The sequence below is a fragment of the Globicephala melas genome, chromosome X (genome assembly GCF_963455315.2).
Source record: "Globicephala melas chromosome X, mGloMel1.2, whole genome shotgun sequence".
NCBI classification, from domain to species: Eukaryota; Metazoa; Chordata; class Mammalia; order Artiodactyla; family Delphinidae; genus Globicephala; species Globicephala melas.
In genome coordinates this window covers 5,857,133-5,877,953 of record NC_083335.1, presented here as the reverse complement: position 1 = coordinate 5,877,953, position 20,821 = coordinate 5,857,133, and the positions used below count along the sequence as shown (strand labels likewise).

Below are 20,821 nucleotides of genomic sequence, written 5' to 3'. Positions count from 1 at the left end.
AGCTGCAGCTTTTCAAACTGCCTCAAGCAGGAAAGGGCACACCACATCCACAGTCTGCGGTGTAAGCATCTCCTCTCGCAGCTCCTTTGGAAACCCTGCCTCTTTTAACGCGAGGTTTCATAATTGGACCAACACGTGTGCCCTTTAGAGCATCCAGCGTCGGTGGAAGGTGTGCCACAAGCCGGCAGTTTTATATTCAGATCGTGATTTTGTAAATACAGTTTGATAAATGCCACACATTTAATTTAAATTAATTTAATTTAATGTCTTCAGAATAGCTCTAGACATAGCACAGGCTTTTTTTTTTAAGGGCCAAGTCTTTAAAATTTGTGTTTTATTGGGCAGTTTTGAAGTCCGCAGTCCTTCCCCCATCACCACCTCTAAACTTGTCACCAGTCCCTCTTTCTTTTGGATTTCTCTCCTTTACCACGTACTTTCCCCCCCAAATCTTGTACACACAAACTATAGTGACCTAGCTCTGTTTTTGGTTCCAACGCGATTTTTTTTTTAAAAAGGCTTTCTCTGGGTACAACAGCACTGAAGTTGCTTCCACCTTTTAAAGGTAACGTGGCCATATTATCAGCATTATTTTACTTTCTATACCTGCATCAATACACCTCTCATATCGCCTGTGCTGATCATATTTCATTTGCGGACCATTAGAGCATGTTTTAACTGATTTTTACATTTTTGCCTTTACGTATGGGTCTACTTTTTATAGAACAATAATGACCAGAAGGAAATAAGACTAGATGGTTCAAAATAAATGTACTTAATCGTCATCTTTCTTTACATTTCGCTTTGCTTACCTATCAGTAGAATTTATAATGCCAAAATAATATTAACAGTCACTTTCAATATGAAAAAAATGACTGCTGCTGAAAGCAGACAATAGGGCACCCAAAACCCAGAGGGGAACTAAACTTTCTGTCCCGTGTCTAATTCCCCCCATACGATGACAGTCCTTTTTGTATTTGGAAATTATCGGCATCTTAAAATCGTATTCAGAAACATTGAGGCGCCTAAGAACGGAGTTATAGAAACTGCCCAAGGATGTCTTAAATTTCGTTTGTACTCAGCTGATAGCACAATACAAGTGAACCAAAGGAAACCACTCCCAACACTTTGAATCTCTGATTAGGAGCTCCATTTTCTCAACTGTTCTCACCCTTCCCATGCTAATCAGATGACGTGCCCCTTGCGGGGTATCCATCTCTGCAAGGCTTCTGAGCAATGTCCTTGTGACTAGGAGGGACCTGCCACTCTTCACTGACTTTGTCCTACCAATTTGCTTCCTGTGCCGTCTTTGCTTGTCCACAGGGATGAGCTACTCCAAAGAAGGGAGATCTCTCTCGAGGCTCTCAGCCCAGCAGCCGGGTCCGGTCATTAGCTGTGAATTCGGACCTCTAGGCATTGATCGGCAAGAGGGATGTGTCCGTCGCCGGTTGAACACACGTGCCACTCCTGAAACTGACGTGGCTTGTGGAATTGTTGTTTTGTCAGTGACAGATACGCTTAGTGGTGGTGACTTTTGACCCCCTCCTGCCCCGAAAAAGGTCAAAGGAGCAAAAGGAAACTTCAAAGCACAGGAGTGTGGTCAGCTTCATTCTCAGTTACATCTTGCCTCGCGCTAATTGGAGTACACTTTATTTAGTGATCTAGTGCTATGTGTCCCTTCTTCCTGGACATCAAAGACTTCAGATTCTTTCATTTCTCTAGTCTTATTAATGTGCTGCAAAAAAAAGAAAATCACACTTTCTTTCCACCGTTGGAAAAATGTCTTTGTTCCTAAAGATAGAGGATCCTTCAGCCATTCTGACTTAGAAGAAGGTAAAATGCATTAGTTCAATTTAAGCCCGAAAGCCCGTTATCAGCGATGACCTGTTTCAGCAGGGCAGATCGTGGGGATTAATGACAGACTCAGGGGAGCCGATGACCCACAGCAAAACCAAAGGGCCATTAACCCCCATCAGTCATTTAATTCCCGGGGAAAACCCATTCAGAGGTAATTATTGCTGTTATAACCTGAAAAAAAAAAAACAACCCAGAGGTTCATGAATTATATGAATAAGCCTCGATCATTGTCTTTTATAATGTTAGCCCAAGACAAAAGTAAATGGATTTCAAACTGTGAGTTTCCCTTTTTAATTTGGCAGGAAATACTCCTCTGGAAAATTTGGTGGTCCCAAGACAAGCCCAAAAGTTTGGCCACTCCCTTTCCTATTCTCTGTTCAGTACCTAATCCCAGACATCGTGGACCACAGAGACTTCAGCTTGTGTTGCTCTAGAACATCATCTCTGTACCGTTTACTTTTGGTGGCTTATTTGGGTTCAGAGTAGGGCTGAGGAGTGTCAATCCAGACGGGCCTTCTGCTTTCCAGCCTACAGACAAGTCTCTTTCCCCTACTGCGGTGGGTTGAGGCCTCTTCTTCCCTCCTTCCTGCCTTCTCACTTTTGGTCAGCGATATTAAGTGAGCATCTACTATATGCCAGATGCTGTGGTCTGTGCAACAGGGCAGATGATAAAATTGCATAACTGATATAAAGGAAAAGGAAGTTAGGGGCTAGGATTTCTGAGACGGAGGGGTTTATTAGTTTCCCAGGACTGCCATAACAAATGGCCACAAACTTGGTGTCTTAAACAACAGATATGTTTTTCTTTCACAGTTATGGAAGCCAGGAAGGCATTGGCATGGCCACGCATCCGGTGAAGGCCCTAGGAGAGAAGCCTTCCCTGCCTCTTCCTGCTTCTGGTGGCCCCAGATGTTCCTTGACTTGTGGCCACATGAGCCTAATCTCTGCCTCTGTCCTCACATGGCCTCCTCCTCTGTGTCTCCAACCTCCCTCTGATAAGGACACCATCTTAACCGTTTTCAAGTGTACAATTCACTGACATCAAGAACGTTCTCATGTACTTGGATTTAGGGCCCACCCTAAATCCAGGATGATTTCGTCTGGAGATCCTTAACTGATTACATCTATACTGAAAAGACCTTATTTCCAAATAAGGTCCCGTTCACAGGTTCTGAGGGGCCAGATCTTTTGGAGGTCGCCATTCAACATACTACAAGGAGCAAACTCTAGGCATGGACATCAGAGAAGACCTAATGGAAGAGGTAGCCTTCTGTTCAGGCGTGTAGAAGAAGGGTCTTTCCAGGCGGGAGTGTGTGAGTACAGAGACAGGACAGTGGAGGGACTGGGGCAGGGCTGGGGCTGAGAAGGACTGGATGGGGATCAGGTTTCCTGTGCACAGGATGGAGAGAACAGAGGTGAAGGACAAGTTGAGGAAGACAGACTGGACCGACGTCATAACCACTGACCTGGAAAAGACCGAACACTGTCAAATCAGACAGGAGACTGTGCAAGTACTTGGAAGAGAAAGGTAACAGAAACTTGAGTGAGGGCAGTAGCAGTAAGAACTGATGGGGAGACTTGGCTTCTGAAGGTAAAATGGCCTGGAAACACATACATGTCCCAGAGGGAGGAGGGGGTGGCCTGGGCAAGAGCAAATGAGGGGACGGAGGCAGAGATGAGTCCTGGGTGACTGGGAGTTTGGTGAAATCGATGAAAGAAATGAGCAGCAAAGGAAGAGGACCAAGCGTGGCGGAAAGTTGGATAATAGAAACTTTGAGCCATTGGAAGACCAGGCAGATAGGACCCTCAACCCGGTGAGATTTGGGGGTTCAGTTCAGGAGGGTGTCATGGCCTGGAGATTTGGGGCTCTTTTATGTGGAATCCTCTTCCGAGCCCTGAGACTGGCCAAGGTGGGAAGGTGTACGGGGCTGGAGAGAGAGCCTTGGGGGCTTCGTCACTTGGGGGGCGGGAGGGGCGGGAGGTGTCAGGAAAGGAGACAGTGACAGAGAGGGCAAGGCAGCAGGAGGCAGAGCTGCTTAGCTCCACTTTCCTGAAGCAGGCAAGAGGGTATCAAGAAAGTGAGGGAGGACAGAGTTTTGGAAATAGACAGTGGAGATGACTGCTCGACCTTATAAGTGTACTTGAGGCCAGTGAATTGTACACTTGAAAATGGCTAAAATGGTAAGTTTTCTATTTGAGTTCTATCTATGTATCTATCTATCATCTATCTATCGATCATCTCCACAATTAGAAAACATTAATCATGTAATATACCCCCCTTCCCCCAAAAGTGGAACTGCTCACCAATGTCACGTACTGCGGATGAGTCTAAGGGAATGAGAATTGGGAAGAGGAACCAAAGTACCTTTACAGTATTTGCCTGAGAGAACCGAGATTAGAAGGGTTGTTTAGTTGCCCCCATTTGTCCTGCTTTCTTTGGCCGTTTGGGAAACATATTTGCATAGCGGGTTGCCTCCTCTGTTGCATATCTTGCTTGGAGTTATACGAAAATTCCCAGGGCTGTGAATGCCTGGCCTCCTTAGAGCCTAAGTGGTCACATCCATGTTTAAACTTCAGAGCAAGAGAAGGTAGCTGGGAGATAGGTCTTCAGAGCAAAGCCACACGGCTTATAGATAATGAGAGATGCTCATTGCCGTAAAGATAGAGCGGCCGTTTCTTCAAGAATTCGCCACCTTCTCTGGATTGATGTAACAGCTGCACTGTAATGGAAAACTCAATTCTGCCTCGGCAGATGGACTGTGGCGATCTCCAGCAAGCTCCTCTTGGTGTGTTAAGACGCCAGTTGTACTTGAACTTCTTTTTGATGTGTTACTTGGCATCGCCCATAGGAACGAGCGTTTGCACCATACATAAATGCACTTTTAAAATTATTATCATAGTCCTATTAGATATATTGAAATAAAATATGCGTTTCCCAAAATATATCCTGTTTTAAAACAATTATCCAAGGCCAATAGAAACCTCGTAAAGAATATTAATCTCCCTCATGTGGTTTACAAGTGAATGGCAAGAGTGTGTGGGAGTGTGTGGCATGGGGGGGGGGATTGGAGGAATAAGCGGTGAAAGCCTTTCTGGGTCTCAGTTTGTTCTCATCCGTAAATGAGGGGACGGGACCAGCTGACCTCTGAGGGTACTTTCAACTGTAAATATGATGTGCTCCTGATATCGCGACTAGAACAGCCACAGATGTGCCTCAGGGTCTGAGATAAAGCTTCGTAGGCTTTGAAGTGGCAAATTGTTACTTTAGTTTAATGAATCAAAACTTTAAAAAGTCAAATATTTGATTAATTGCACCATTAATCTGTTCCTGTAAGTCGATTGAAATAAATTGTTTATTAAGTTAATTTCCAGTTGGTAACGTGTAAATTTGTAATTTAATTAAAATCCCATTATGTATTTTCTTAAGACCAAAGGCACATTGATGTATAGTTCGATGAGTGAAGCATGGCAAATGCTGAGGAATCAGCTCGGTTGCCAGAATGATGATCCCTTCCCAGGTTCTTTGCAGAGGTGGAGCTGGGCCAAGCAACTCCTAGAATTGCGACAAAGCCAGCTTTTTAATGAATGTGAGTTACACCTGACACTGACCAGGGAGTATGGCTCACGCTGTCCTCAGAGAATCTGAAAATTAGAATTTCAGAAGCCAGGAGCCTTCCCAGGACTCTCAGGCTCTTGTCCTGTTGTTTGTCAGCCCCTCCCAGACTAGCAGTCCTGCAACCTCTGGAGGAGCCCAGCTGTCGCCTCTGTCCCCTCTCCCCTGCCCTTCAGAGATGGAAACGAAGAGCCCGTCTGTGCCCCAAGTCTTGTCTTTCTTAGGGCAAAACATCCCCAGCTATTTCAACCAATGTCCACAGGCCAGCGTTGTGAGCTGCGCCTCTCCCTGGGGGCTGAGCACATCCCGAGGATGTGCTAGTCCCCCCAGAGAAATGCTCCCTGTGGCCAGTCGGGGTGACACATTAGACTTACTTTCCTAGGGGCCTGTGTGCAGGCCTGGGCGGCTCCCCGAAGAGGGGACAGATTTCCCGTGAAACACCCATAAGTAGGCATTTCCCGGGAGGTGTCTGTCTCTCACTGGGCTTCGAGGTGCACTGGAGACCTGGGGCTTGCTTTGGTCTTGATTTTCTGGGTAAATGAGGGGAGCAGTGGTTGGAGAGATACGACACCTCACATTTGCACTTCCTTTTTAGTGTAATTATAGGGGAGCAGGGGAAATATTTCTCTTTGTTGCCCTCAAGGGCATCCCTCCCTCATTCTTGCAGGTGGGAACACCGGTGGCCACCTGGGTGCCAGCTCTAATGATGGATGTGGCCAAAATGGGGGACACCTGCCCCCCAGCCATTCCATTCCTCTCCCCACCCCGGTCTAGGTCAAGGTGTAGAAAGTTTTCCCTGGGCACCTGCCTTTACTTCAGCGGCCCCCATTCCTACCGGAGTCTGGGGTGGGCCTTGCAGACAGTGACCTCTCCTGCCCCTTCTGGAACCTTCTTGTCCCCTGCCAGCCTGCCCCCCTATTTTTTTTCACTCAGGTTTCTGGGCAGAAAGACAAGAAAACGTGCTGGCAGAGTCCGGGTAGATTCATCCTCGCTAACCCTCCTGGCCCCTCTCTCACCGCTGCTCGGCGAGTCTCTGGTTCAGCCTGAGGTTGTCTTCACAGCTGCCATTCCAGAACTTTCCTCTGCCCGAGAGCCGAGGCCCTTCGCTCTCTCGCTGCAGCCCTTAGCATGAACTCATCTTCTCTTGCTCTCAGGAGATCAAAGCCGTTTGGCCATTTAGCAGGGGTTTCCTAATCTTTCTTCCCCTCCACCCACCACAGTGCCTCGCCCTGCTGCCAAGCAGCTCTGGCCCCTGGGCTGCCTTCTCACTTTCTACCTCTGGGGAAGGATCCTGCCACTTTCTCCAACTGACCCTCCACTCTCCGAGCGCTGGGTTTTGGTTTCCCCTTTTGTTAGGGTTCAGGCTTCTAGAGGATTCGATTTGCCTGAAGGCTGACCACCGTAAACACTCCATCCTGAATGAATAAAGCCCTTCTCGGTCAAAGAATGTACAGTGAGATTATATTGATAAACTGTTTCTGCTTTTACCCATGAAGGAAAGAGAAAGAAATTCCTGCTTTGCATAAGGTTGCTTGAAGGAAGTTTTCAGAGAGGAATAAAATATATGTGTTTTGTCAAGCGCGCGCGCGCGCGCACACACACACACACACACACACACACACACACACACACACACAAGGACAAGGCAAAAGCCTGAGGGATCTGACTGGAAAAGATACAGCAAGACCCATGCAGACTGAGCCAGTTTAGTCCATCCATAGACAGCGTGAAGGAGGAAGACCCAAAGGGGCTCTAAAAAGGGGAACACGGTGAGCCGTCGTGGGGTACCTCTCGGCTGAAGAGTTCGTTCTAGATGCAGCGGAGGGGTTTTTTGCTCTACAGCTCCATTTGAAGCGGGGTGGGGAGTGGGGGTGGATTGACCAGAACCCGAGAGTTGACGAGAAGCTGACTTCTCCCAGGCCTCACGCCCTCTCAGATTCAGGGAGGATCCCAAGGCTTACGTCCAAGACTCGTATCAGCTGTGGGTCCAGCCCTTGCTTACGTGCAAGGTTGCCAGCGTGCCACGGCAGAGCCATGTCCCTACAGCAGCGAAGGAGCCAATGAGGCACTGATAATAATGTTGTGTCTTAGTGTCTGTCTAAAAGCCTGTCTCTGTGAGATGCGGAATTGCGTTGAAACGCACCTATCATTTTGGGTTTCACTGCCCTAAGAGCCCAACCGTGACAGACCCCGAACTGATTTCTATGTAACTTAAATGCTAACTTAATAATCATATAAATACCTTCACGTTTAATGCTTAAGCAGAATTTCATTGAAATTTCTTTGACGTTAAGCCAACTTTTGAAGTGAATTGGAACTGGCTTGCATTTCTTAAATTGGTCTTTCTTTGGAAATAATGAAAAAGTGTTAGAGTCTTGGCCGAATTCCAGTGACTGTGACTCAACTTGTTAAAGTTAGATTTTAATATTTACACATTACATAGTATAATATTTATACTAGGCAACAGATTGGGAGTGTAGAATTCAAAATAGGATACACTTTGACTTGGAATTACAGTATGGTAGTCATTACACCAAGGGAATTGGGGGTTATCTAATACCGAGACTGGGGCAGCTCGAGCAAAGGAACGTGATATATAAACACTGCTAGAGCAGGCGGTTCTAGCTCGTACTCATGCGTTGGGTTTTATGGTCATTTGTGCTTTGTATACTGGCGGATCACTGATTTCACTCTTGTTTTTTTTAATTGAAGTATAGTTGATTTACGATGTAGTGTTAGTTTCAGGTGTACGGCAAGGTGATTCAGCTATACATATGTATGTATGTATTCTTTTTCAGGTTCTTCTCCCTTAGAGGTTGCTACAAGATATTGAATAGAGTTCCCTGTGCTGTACCGTGGGTCCTTGTTGGTTATCTATTTTCTGTATAGTGGTCTGTATCTGTTAATCCAAAGCTCCTCATTTACCCCTTCCCCATCCCTTTCCCCTGTGGTAACCATAAGTTTGTTTTCAAAGTCTGTGAGTCTGTTTCTGTTTTTTAAAGAATTCATTTGTGTCATATTTTAGATTCCACATGTAAGTGGTATCATATGATGTTTGTCTTTCTCTTTCTGGCTTATTTCACTTAGTATGATAATCTCTAGGTCCATCCATGTTACTAAAAATGGCATTATTTCATTCTTTTTTATGGCTGAGTAATATTCCATCGTGTATATGCACCACATCTTCTTTATCCATTCCTCTGCTGATGGACATTTAGGTTGCTTCCATGTCTTGGTCATTGTAAATAGTGCTGCTATGAACATTGGGATGCTTGTATCTTTTTGATTTATGGTTTTCTCCAGATATATGCCCAGGAGTGGGATTGCTGGGTCATATGGTAGTTCTATTTTTAGTTCTTTAAGGAACCTCCATACTGTTCTCCATAGTGGCTGTACCAATTCACATTCCCACCAACAGTGCAAGAGGGTTCCCTTTTCTCCACACCCTCTCCAGCATTTACTGTTTGTAGATTTTTTGATGATGGCCATTCTGACTGGTGTGAGGTGATACCTCCTTGCAGTTTTGATTTGCATTTCTCTAATGAAGAGTGATGTCGAGCATCTTCTCATGTGCCTCTTGGCCATCTGTATGTCTGCTCTCACTCTTACTGCGATACTTAGGCACATACACAACACCATCCACTAGCTTGGGTGGTAATGGAATGAGTGAAGCCCTTGGTGACCTGTCCTGAGCCTGCCAGGAGCTGGGCTGGCTCAGGGCTCATACAAAAGGGATGAGCTTACAATTGGAGAAGGTAGGGGAAGTTACCAAAGGGTGAATGCAGTCAGAGAAGGACCCTGGAAATTATCCAGTACAAATGCTGTGTTTTACATGTGAGGACACTGAGACCCAAAAGGGTTAAATAATTTGCTTGACGTCACCAAGCTAGTTTGTGATAGGTCTGAGATGGAAACCCGGGTCTCCGGACTCCAGTACAGATAGAAGCCCACATGCACTTCCCGGAGGTTTATCAATTCGCAGATGTATAAATAAATAACTGGGGCAAACATCCCTGGATTCCTTGGCAACGATGCTGTAACGGGCATTCCAGAGTCAGTTGGGGGGGTGGGGGTGGAGTGCACCCAGATGTTACATCTATTCCTTTCAAAACCCTCAAAGTCAGGGTTCCAGCAGGAATAAAGACACAGACATAGAGAATGGACTTGAGGACACGGGGAGGGGGAAGGGTAAGCTGGGACGAAGGGAGAGGGTGGCATGGACATATATACACTACCAAATGTAAAATAGATAGCTAGTGGGAAGCAGCCGCATAGCACAGGGAGATCAGCTCGGTGCTCTGTGACCACCTAGAGGGGTGGGTTAGGGAGCGTGGGAGGGAGACGCAAGAGCGAAGAGATATGGGGATATAGGTATACATATAGCTGATTCACTTTGTTATACAGCAGAAACTAACACACCATTGTAAAGCAATTATACCCCAATAAAGGTGTTAAAAAAAAAAGTCAGGGTTCCAGGAGTGCTGAAAACATAGCAGCAAAGGCTCAGTGGTGTAGTTTCATACCCTCGGGTGTGAGGTCCAGAGGGGAGGGTTCAACGCAACGCTCTTTCTCACCCAGTCCCAAGCACGTACCCATGGGTCACTGGGTCAACCTGTGAGGTTCCTGAGCACCCTGAAAATGAACTTACCTCTTGTCAGAGGAGGATCTGGGGAATTGACTTCTGTGGGCTTTTCTGTTCTGAGAGGCTCTCGTATAAATCGGCCTCATCTCGGATGTGGATGCACGTGTCCACACACACTCAGGCCGGGTATCGGAGAGATGCAGCCCAGCGTTCAGCCTAGTCAGCGGCCTCCTAGCCTCAGGCTGCGCCTACAACATGACGTTGAGACAGCCAGTCACAAAGGTGGCATTCGGTCCCTCGCTTGGCCGGAGAGTCCGCACCTCCTTTATTTACTAACTCTCTCTGCCTTGTGCCAAACCATGGGCTTTCCTGGAGAGCTTCCAAGTTCCTTCTCTCCGGAAGGAGTCCCACACAGTCTGGAGTATGACAGCCTTTTCACATGGAGTGGGCTGCTCGCAGACGTCGAATCCTGTTCAGTGTGTAGTGATTTGTGAACCTTTTAAAGGAAACTTCCCAAAGTCATTTGATCTGTTCAACCTCCTCTTTAGAAATCGCAGGAGAAGGGGAATGTTCCTTTCGCTTCCTCTTCCGCCTTCCCTTTGTCTTCCAAAGCAGCGAGCTGAGAGCACGGCATAGGGGTCAGGAAACCCGAAGGGTGGTCCAGAGAGGAGGGGCCCTCAGTGAAGAGTCAGGAGACTGGGGCTCCCATCCAAGTCCAGGCTCTGACCAGGTGGATGACATTGGCTGACCCGCTTGCCCTCTTTGTAATTGATCTTCCCCGTAATGGAAAATGACAGCTTTGATCTCCGTCCCCTGCGAAAGACCCTTTGATTGAAGGTTGTTTTCGTGCTCAATTCTCTCCTGTTTTCACGTTCCCGGTTGAAGCACAATGAAGTGTTTTGCAGGTGTGTGGTGCCTTTCAGGATAATTTTGCTCCTGTGGGAAGAGGTATTGTCATGTCTGTTGCTGTAATGTCATGGAACCCTCTTATTAATCAGTGAAATTGATGGGTTAACGTGTAGGGTTTTATAAACGCGTAGGCAGAGATTTCATCCTGCTGGACTATGTAAACATGACCAATCCATCTTGGATTGTTGTCCTCAACTACCATGTAAGAGGGCAAGTGTGGACGCACTTATCTTGAGCAATTGAGCATCTAGTTATTTGAATTAATTTAAATGTCTTGTGTCAGTCTCATAAGCTACTTGCATATGAATAAGAAACATAGTTTCAGGTCACGTTCAGATGGTTATTTCTATTTAGTTTTACTGTGTAATAGTACCTTACATCTCTGTACAAGTGGGACCTTTTCCCTCTTATCTCCCTCTCTCCAGGGTCTAGTGTCTCTTCTCTTAGCGATGCAAGGATGATGCCTAATAACGTGGAGAAAGCCATTTACCTTTACAGGCGTTTTCACATACATTCTCTTATTTGAGGGTCACGGCAATTCCCAGAGACACTTACTGGTGAGAAAAGTCAAGCGCTGGAGAGCCGAAGTGGCAGTAAATGACAGAGCAGGTGTAGATGAACAGGGGCCTCACCCATTGGGCTCTCTTCATGTATGACTACTGTTTGTCATGTACTGGCCTTAGGGACTGGGAGGACAAGAGTGATTAAAGTGTTGTACCCGTGGTAGGCAGAATAATGTGCCCCTAAAGAGGTCCATGTCCTAACCCCCCACGCCTGTGAATATGTGGCTTAAAAGAGGGATTTGGCAGGTGTGATTAAGTGAAGGGTCTTGAGCTGGGGAGATGATTCTGCATCGTATGCTTGGGCCGTAAATGTAATCACAAGGGTCTGCATAAGAGGGGGAGGCAGGAGGGACGGTCAGAGTCAGAGGAGACGTGACGCCGGAAGTGGAGGTGAGAGAGAGACCTGAAGATGCTCTGCTGCTGGACTTGCAGGTGCAGGAAGGGGCCACGAGCCAAGGAATGAAGGCGACCCTTAGATGCTGGAAAAGGCAAGAAAACAGATTCTCCCTCAGAACCTTTAGAAGGAACACAGCCCTGCCGACTTCTGACCTCCAGAAAGAGGATACATTTGTGTTGTTTGAAGCCGTCACGTTTGTGGCGAATTGTCCTTGAGACAGTAACTCCCCTTCTGTTTGGCAGTAAACAGTTCCCTGAGGTGGCGGAGCCTCGGGGTGCTGGGAGTGGAGACGAGGGCCTCTGAACTCAGCCTGGATGGAAGGTGCAGTGTCAGGCAAGGATTGCTCAAGGAGGCAACAGGGAAGATGAGTCCCAAACGTCTGGGCACAAATTTTCTGTGTGTCACTGTGCCCCAGGTAGAGCCACTCTAGAGGGAAATGAGTAGCCTGAGGATTCCACTTGTCCTGAGGGGTGGGGGACAGAGCAGTACAGGACCAAGCGTTCCTGAAGAATCTGTACCCTGGCCCCGTCTTGCCAGAGTCATTGTATCCGCTTCCTCGGAGGCAAGCAAGCCCACCGGGTGGTCATCAATTATAGATCTGTGTGAAATCTATGGACGTGCAATATATATGAGTGTGCGTATATATAAGTCTCTTAAGATCCACCTAGTGCAACACAGCATATAGATCAGCATAATATTCAACATCCATTAACTTACGGACACACTGTGGAATTCGAAACAGCTGAAGCTTGAAGTTGATCATCTCCTTTCCAGTTTGCATTCGAGCGTGCATTACGATGAATGGAAGCAATTATAGACGGATTCATCATTTATTGGAGTATAATTCCTCTAGCCAATCAGTGCTCTAAGTAACAATAAATTATGTTAGACTTCCAGTATTGCTTGAGCATGTAGGGGGCTACAGATCAATGGGTATCTGAGACTCGAAAAGCTTCGGCATTCTGTTCTTGTTGAATCTGTAATTAACAAATGAAACTCAACTAATCATAGTACATTGTTCATCTGAAGACATTCTTGTTGTCAAGCACACTGTGTGCTAGGGAACAGGAGTGTGAGGTGCCACGGAGTGTGGGCCTGTGCTCTTGCCTGTCGCGGTGCCCGGCAGCAGAATGAATGTATCTATCAGCGTGTTCGAACGGCGTGTTACTGTGATAAAACACTTCATCCTTGCAGGCTGCTGATTCATCTGGCTTGAACAGTATGTGCTAATCAATGATTGTTTTATATTAAAAGGCACAGTTTAATTTTGCTACAGATTGGTTGGCAGTTTCCCAAGAAAATATCAGTAAACTGAGGAGTCCTGAAAGTGACGTGTGAAATGTATGTGAAACAGGTAGAAAGAAACTGCTGGTGGCTTCTGCTAATCAGAATTCTTCCCAGCTCCTCCAGGCACCTGGGAAAGAAAACAAGCATAAACGGCTTCACAACCGCACAGAGTTTCGATTTAAAGACACAGTTATTGGTAGATCAAGTTCCACTCTATTATTTATTCTCTCTAGTTTCTCTACCTGAAAAGAATGCCTTCACCTTGTAAAATGACTTTTACATTAAGCCTGGAATAGCGCTTAGGCTCATTTGAGGTTTCAGAGAAGGGCGGGTGCTGGCCCCCACACACTAGCACAGTGTTTGCGACGCTCGTTACAAGTATTAGGGACCACGATGTTCAGTAACTACTTTAGCCTAATTTTGTTTTACTTGTTTACTATGCACCAGCGATACTCAATTGAGTCTTAGCATTAATACGCTCATAATATACAGTGCAGTGCGTCCATATGGCGCATTGGGTAGAAGCATATTAAACATATTACACAAACAGAGCTCAACACCTCACATATTATTGATCAACAATGCACCAATTAGACAATACAGCAGTCATGAAAATAAACACTGGCATATGTGCCCAAGGTCTACATGAAAATGAGATGGAGGGAACAAATGAGAATAGAGAAGGGGGGATAACAGAACAGGACCGCATAGGTTAGATCGTTACAACGAACCCAAAGACACAGAGTCTTCTGTTGTTTAAGGAGAGCCACAAACACAATTCTACTTAGTTTAGTTTCAATTTTCTAGTAGCCCCATTTTTTAAAAAAGGGAGAAGAAACAGGTGAAATTGCTTTTCTTGACACTTGATTGAACTCAGTGTATGCCAAATACCATGCAATCTGTTAAAAATTATTAATTCTATATTTAACACTATTTTCATACCAAGTCTGAAATCTGGTGTGTATTTCATACTTATAGCACATCTCAGTTCAGACTAGCTACGTTGCCCATGCTCAGCTTGGCTAGCGGTTACCGTGTTACTGCAGTTTTCCATTTACCATTATAGTTTATCTCCTCCTCCTATGCTGTGTGCTCTTCTGGATCAGAGGGTCTTGGAAGGCTGTGAGCAGCCCAGTGACTGGCTCAAGGTCACTCAAACTTGAAGTGGCAGCATCACTCTCTGAGGTCTTTCCACTAGATGCTCTCCTCCTTCCCAAAGTCTACCTGCTATGTGTCTCACCATTTCATTGTTTTTCTACAAAGACACACTTATGGATTATTAGTCCATTAATAATGATAGCCCATCAAAAGCTGTTTTCTAAAAACCTTAAAATAATGACCCTTTGCTGTACCACCTAGCAACTTTTCCCGTGTTCTGGAAGAATAGGATTGGCAAGCATTTTACAATTAGAGCACAGAGTCCTGTAGCAGGGGGAAGAAAACCCCAACAAACCAGACAACTGCTCCTGGTTGCAGACAGCTTGCCTTCGTATCTGTTCCTGCCCTTCATTAGCCGAGCGACGATGTGAACATTGGGCAGTTAGCCCTTCTGGGTCTCAGTGTCTTCATCTGTGAAATGGGAGGTCAGAATGCCCGTCTGGCCTGTTTCCCAGGGTTGTTGGAAGTCTCATACCAGATCAGACTTGTGGAAGTGCTTTGGGAAGTGACAAGTACCATGGAAATGTGAGAGTGTTGCTTTTCAAAAGAGAAGCAAAATTTTAAAATCCTGCTATGCACCAGATGCATGCATTTCTTTATTTTATAAGGACATTGATAATATAGGAATCCACTCACCTACAAAAAATTACACCACACTCCCGATAAGGCTAAGCCTTCCTCGGTCAGAGCCCACTCCTCCTCCCCCTAAGCGCCCGCGGCCAGTCCATCTGACGCAGGCATTTTGTCAAGGCGCGGACATTTGGATGAAGGCCCGGCACTAGATACGAGACGGGCCATCAGCACACGCGTGCTTTTGAACCGGGCTGAGCTGGTGACCTCAGGCGAGCAGAGGGCCCTCACCTCCACAGCAGGGCACATCTGTACCGATGCTGCGGCTCTGTGCTGCCGCACGGACCCTGCTTACTCTGTACGGAAGGGGGGTTTGCACATGCGCTGTGCTGAGACTCAAGAATGCATTATGCGCCGGTGCGTAAAGCCCCAGGATCCACACGCGATGCCTAGGACAAACCTGCCTCTCATACTGACTCAAGCGTTTTTCGTAAGAGCTGGAAAAAAACGAAAAGCCAGCGCTTTCTTTCTCATATTAATTGGCAGGAATGTTGGCTGTTAAACCTACTGTGGCAGTATTTCCTGTGGAGAATTTTCTCTTTATTCAGTGAGGACAGTAGAGGGGAAGAAAAATCTGCCCCTAGCTGCTATCATGGCAGCGTAAGTGATAATAATGATAATGATGGTCAGGATGATAGAAACGGGAGCTGCTATTTGATCAACAGTAAGAAGTCGTTTTCGTTTCAGTGTGAGATATTAAAATATTAAATTGCAAGGCATTGCCCGTTTTTATTCACTGCTCTTCAGAGAGCAAATGCAAAGTGACGGAAGGATTTTAATAACAACGGCAAGCATACCTAGAATGAGCATTGTTAACCAAATTATTATCACAGATGTCATTACCATGTGTCATGTTTCAAAAGAGGAAGTATCCACAACAGGGTCTCTGAGCAGTTAAATAAAACAGAAACAGTTCATTAGAACAGAAGGCGACTCTCTGGATGCATTGGTCGCAAGTTGCTTGCAAGCATCTCCGACAGCAGCCCTCTGTTGAAGGGAGATCGCCAGTTATTATCATTTTTAATAAATAAGCCTCCTATCTTCTCCTGCCCTCCTCTCCCTCCCTCTGGCTTCTCGGTGACTGTGTTCAACAAGCATATTTTCAGTGGGACCATTGCTATTACAGAGTGATTGAGCTCTGATTTACGCATCAATTACCCACCTTCATGGAGATTTTCATGCTCCCCTAGCTGACATCAATGAAGCATAACTGCGTAAACGCTTTATTTCATACCGGTTTTGGAAAACTGAGACTGATAACTAATCATATTGAGAGACAATGTGCTCGAATACAGGAAACAATAAATGCTTCCCTTTGAAATCTCATCTATTCTTTATGAGCTCACCATTCACGTGCTTATCTCAGTCATCCATTTCTCTGTGAGGCTCTTCCTCTCACTCGGTATCACAAGTGCAGTTCGGGTTTGACCCCTGAATCCAAGTGTTTGCAAAGACCGAACTCATTTTCCAGCTTCCCCGAAGAGCAGAAAATCTCGCTGTTTTCCCACCACTGTCGCAGACCAATTTTGGCAGACATGGACAGTCCGAGGGACTGAGCTTGGCTGCATGTTTCATCCCTTGTTCACGCATCCGTGTTTGTCCCACGGGACCATCTTTAGTGCCACTTGGTTAGTGTGTATTTGAACGAGCTGACGTGCAGACTGGGAACACTTCCATTCAAGACCCAGCTGGAGCACAGCTGCCTGGTTTTGCTTCCCACCCCACGCCAACCTGAGAATGTTCCCAGGACACTTTGTTCCTATAGCCATAGTGGGTGTTACCCTGCAGGGTGATGATTTGAGAGTGGATTTACCTCCCCTCCTGAGCTGTGAATTTCTCAAAGACTCATACTGTTTCTTATTTTTTTTTCTGAGCACCAAACGTGGTCCCTTTTGTGACCTAGGCACCCAGTAAATGTTTGTTGTTTAAACAGACAAACTAATTAATATCTTAATATCTTGGTCAATATTTGTCACCGAACTTGGGCAGAAAGAAAGTTTACCTGTCATTTGTTCATTCATTCGGTCAAAAAATACTTATTGAGAACGGAACACTGACGTTGGCTCTTTTCCAGATAAACGGGAAGCAGAAATGCGTGATTCCTTTCTGGTGGACAGTTTCATTGAGCACCCACGGTTCTCTCAGAGCAGGAAAGGGGGAAGGAGACCAAGTAGGAAAGCCTAAAGAGTTCAGCTGGGACAGAAGCAAGAAGGGTGGATATCATGTCACTGGAGTGAAAAAGATCATTCCTAAGGTCTTGAATATCCACACTGACTGTGATGGGGCCCAACGTTTTCCCCGTGAACTGACTGAGAAATGCCATCCGGGGGTGCAGGGGTCTGCCAGCGCTGCCGTAAGCAAGTCCCACACACTGGGAGGCTTAAACAACAGTTTTATTGTCTCCTGGTTCTGGAAGCTCAGAGTCTGAGATCAAGGTGTGAGCAGGCTTTGTTCCTTCTAAGGGCCGTGAGGGAGCGTGTGTTCCAGGCCTGTCTCCCAGCTTCTGGTGACTTACTGGCCATCTTGAGTGTTCCTTGGCTTGTAGAAACATCACCCCGATCTCTCTCCTCTGTCCGATCTCTGTGACGATGCAGAGAGCAGGGGCAAGCAGTGCCCAGCGGCTGTTTGCCGCGGGCCTGATCTCATGCCCCCGCTGTGTGTTCAGGCTGGAGCCCTGTGGGGTGCGTGTGCCAGGGAGGGTCAGGGGCCTGAAGAGGAAGCCGTAAGGGGGTAGAATTTGCCCGGGCAAAGTTTAGTGAGTGTATGCGCATCAAAGGGTTTGGTGAGACTTGAAAGTAGAGGCTGCTTAAGACTGTCAATTATAAGCTGCTTGTTAAGGGCATTCATTTCCTTAGTTTAAAAGTAATTAAGAATGCGATTTCTGAGAAAATATTGTTTTAAATTAAGTAGTTATTGAAACTGTCTTGCTCATAGCTAACTGAAAAGCAAACACCTTTGACAAGTGTCATTTATGAGAAGCCAGGTTTATATTAAAACTTTGACTTGGCAAAGAATTCCTGATGTTTAGTGGGCATGGAGAGGAAATACTTCAGGCGGCTTTTTCCTAACTTGAAAAACAGAGTTGTTCTGTGTAGGTTGGCAGCAGAAGCAACAGGTATGGAGCGGGGGACGTGGCCCGTGGGATGGGGCCAGGATCCACGGGGGCTGGACCAGGCGTCATCAGGAGCAGAGGGCCAAGCCGGGCACCCTGCCTGCCGTGAGGCAGAATTCAAACCAACCACAAGGAATAATCAAAGCTGGACACCGCCTCCTCTTGCGTGGCTCCGTTTCTGATTATGAGAAGCGTCCTCGCATGTCCTTCCTGGAAGTGGCTCAAAATTTAGATCCGGCAGCTCTTTAAAACTCAGCATTAGCGTTGACTCTGATTCGTTTAAAGAGAGAATTAGAAATGAGGTCATTTCAAGTTGACACTAAAATGTCCATGAAGAAGCACTGGAAGAATAAACAGGAAAATAATAAAAATTGTTCCTTCTGCTTGTCAGTGGGGAACAGGGGAGATGCTGCCAAGAGGGGAAGCGAGGAAGTTTTCTATCATTTCGATTTTCCAATAGTTTCACCGATGCAAACATAAACGTATAGATAAGTACACTTAACTGTATTCACTCTCTGAGTGTGTATTTCTTGGCTTGTGTTATCCATTCCAGGCCCCTACTCGTCTTCAGGAAGTGTCTTTGAAAACTTCTGAGTTATGCAATTGTTTGCAGCTCTCTCTGTGTGGCCAACATTGAATGTGAGATGCTTGTAAGACATCGGTTTGTGTTACCAGTGGGTCAGTGAGCCAGGAGTGACGGAGAAGTCTCATTTTTGATGAATGGGTCAGAACTCGAGTTATTTTTAAATGATTTTCCTAACCTAAGAAAATATTACAGAAGCAGAAAAGAAACTTCCACGTGCTTAGATATCTGTGGCACAATGGAGTCTTCTTGTAGCGGGGAACCTGAGTATGGAGGAGGGGATGCTTGAGGGAAGATGAAAGGAGATGAAGGTGCGATCTGGGCTGCTGGGAGAGGAGGGAAGGAACACTTGCTGGGGAGACACTCGTCTCTCAAGCAGACGGGGATATTGGACCACGTCTCTTAGCCAACAGTCACATTGTCCAAGGACAAAAGAATTTAATTTCACTGGAACAATTGCTTTTAAAGTACATTTTAACAGGCTTCTAGAAAGTTGAGTTGAGTACTACTGTAGGCGCACCTCTGGGTTGCCAGAGTCATGGTCATTCTATAAAAGAGTGGCATTTCCATTAAAAGGGAATCCTGTAAAAAACGGAATTTTCGTGCACTCTTACAACATTGTTGCCAGTCGTTTTCCGTCTGAGTGTCTACCTGTGCGTGCTGTTTGGAGAGGAATCTATTCCACGCTGCACGAGCCCTCTCTAAGCTGAGATATTCTGCTTAGATAATCTGGAGCAGGGAGTTCAGATCTTCGACGTACCCCGTGGATCAACTGTGCTGTGCTGTCCTGTGAGCAGAGCTCAACTGTGGGGATGTGCCTCTCTGGCAGGGGCCTTCCTTCCCATCTACTAGCATCTTCTTTTTGGCTAAAGGGTGGCCTCTTCCACTTGTTTCACTTACTCATTGTGTCATTTTTCGGGCGTGTCCACCTCTCTGGGTCTCATGCGCCTGTCACCTCATCTACAAAGTGAGGATGACGCTGCCTCATCAGAGTTTTTGCGAGGATTAAATAAGATAGTCCTCCGAAAATGGCATGGAGCAAGGAATGAACAAAGAGTGGCTGTTAGTGTTACTGTGGTTGTTGTGCATGACAGTCCGCTCCTGTAATAACAGCGCTTCACCTTGAGGCATTTCTGCCAGCGTAGACCAACAAGGCAGAGTTCTGCATCACAGAATACATCTGTTCCACAACGGGCCCTGGCTCTTCATTTACCTCCATGGGAAGTCCATCCGATTTAGGCACGCCCAAAGGGGTTTAATAAAGAAGTTTATATGCGAGGGATCCTATCATGTGCAAAGACTAGACGTTGTTTTATATTGGATGCCTGGGAACCCCGCCCCGCCCTGTCCCCCGCACCAGGAGATTCGCAGGCAGTTGGTCTGGCGTGTGACTCGGGCGCGGGGATCTATAAAATCTTCACTGGGTGATTCCCATGGGCAGCCGAAATTGAGAAGCAGATTATAGAAGATCGGTAATATTTAGAAATGTTTTACATTTAAAAAATTATTATTTTAAACCTCATGTCAATATTAATGTGTGTATTAATTCCATATATTGATCAATTTCCTGTCGCTATCTCAAAGATCATTTTTGAGCCTATAGAGAAAAAATTTTAAAGGCTATCTAATGAGATATACTTTGTCCTGGTCTGTTACTAGAAAGACATTAGACCTCAAAAATTAGGAAATTTGGCTCTAGTTTTCGTGGAATGAAGAGAACTCATGAAAGCTACACATAAATATCTTTGGCATATGCAGGTCTTGTATCTCAGACTTTTTTTTTTTTTTTTTGCGGTACGCGGGCCTCTCACTGCTGTGGCCTCTCCCGTTGCGGAGCACAGGCTCCGGACGCGCAGGCTCAGCGGCCATGGCTCACGGGCCCAGCCGCTCCGCGGCACGTGGGATCCTCCCAGACCGGGGCACGAACCCGTGTGCCCTGCATCGGCAGGCGGACTCTCAACCACTGCGCCACCAGGGAAGCCCATCTTAGACTCGTTGAAAGAGCTCTGGGTTAGGAAATCAGGTGAGCGGTGTCCTGGATGCAGTTGTCATAGGCTGGAACAATTTTCTGAGCATCAGTTTTCCATCTTTAGATGGAATACTAATACCTGTCTTGCTAATTTATCAGGGGTG

At 46.2% G+C, this 20,821-nt stretch overlaps 1 protein-coding gene and 1 pseudogene across 4 annotated transcripts in view; one reads left to right on the top strand and one right to left on the bottom strand.

Moving 5' to 3' along the window:
- AFF2 (ALF transcription elongation factor 2) overlaps positions 1-20,821 on the top strand; it is a 499,644-nt gene that overhangs the window by 126,835 nt on the left and 351,988 nt on the right. The window lies entirely within an intron of this gene.
- The window catches only part of LOC132594513 (elongation factor 1-alpha 1-like), a 153,677-nt pseudogene that overhangs the window by 126,629 nt on the left and 6,227 nt on the right, over positions 1-20,821 (bottom strand).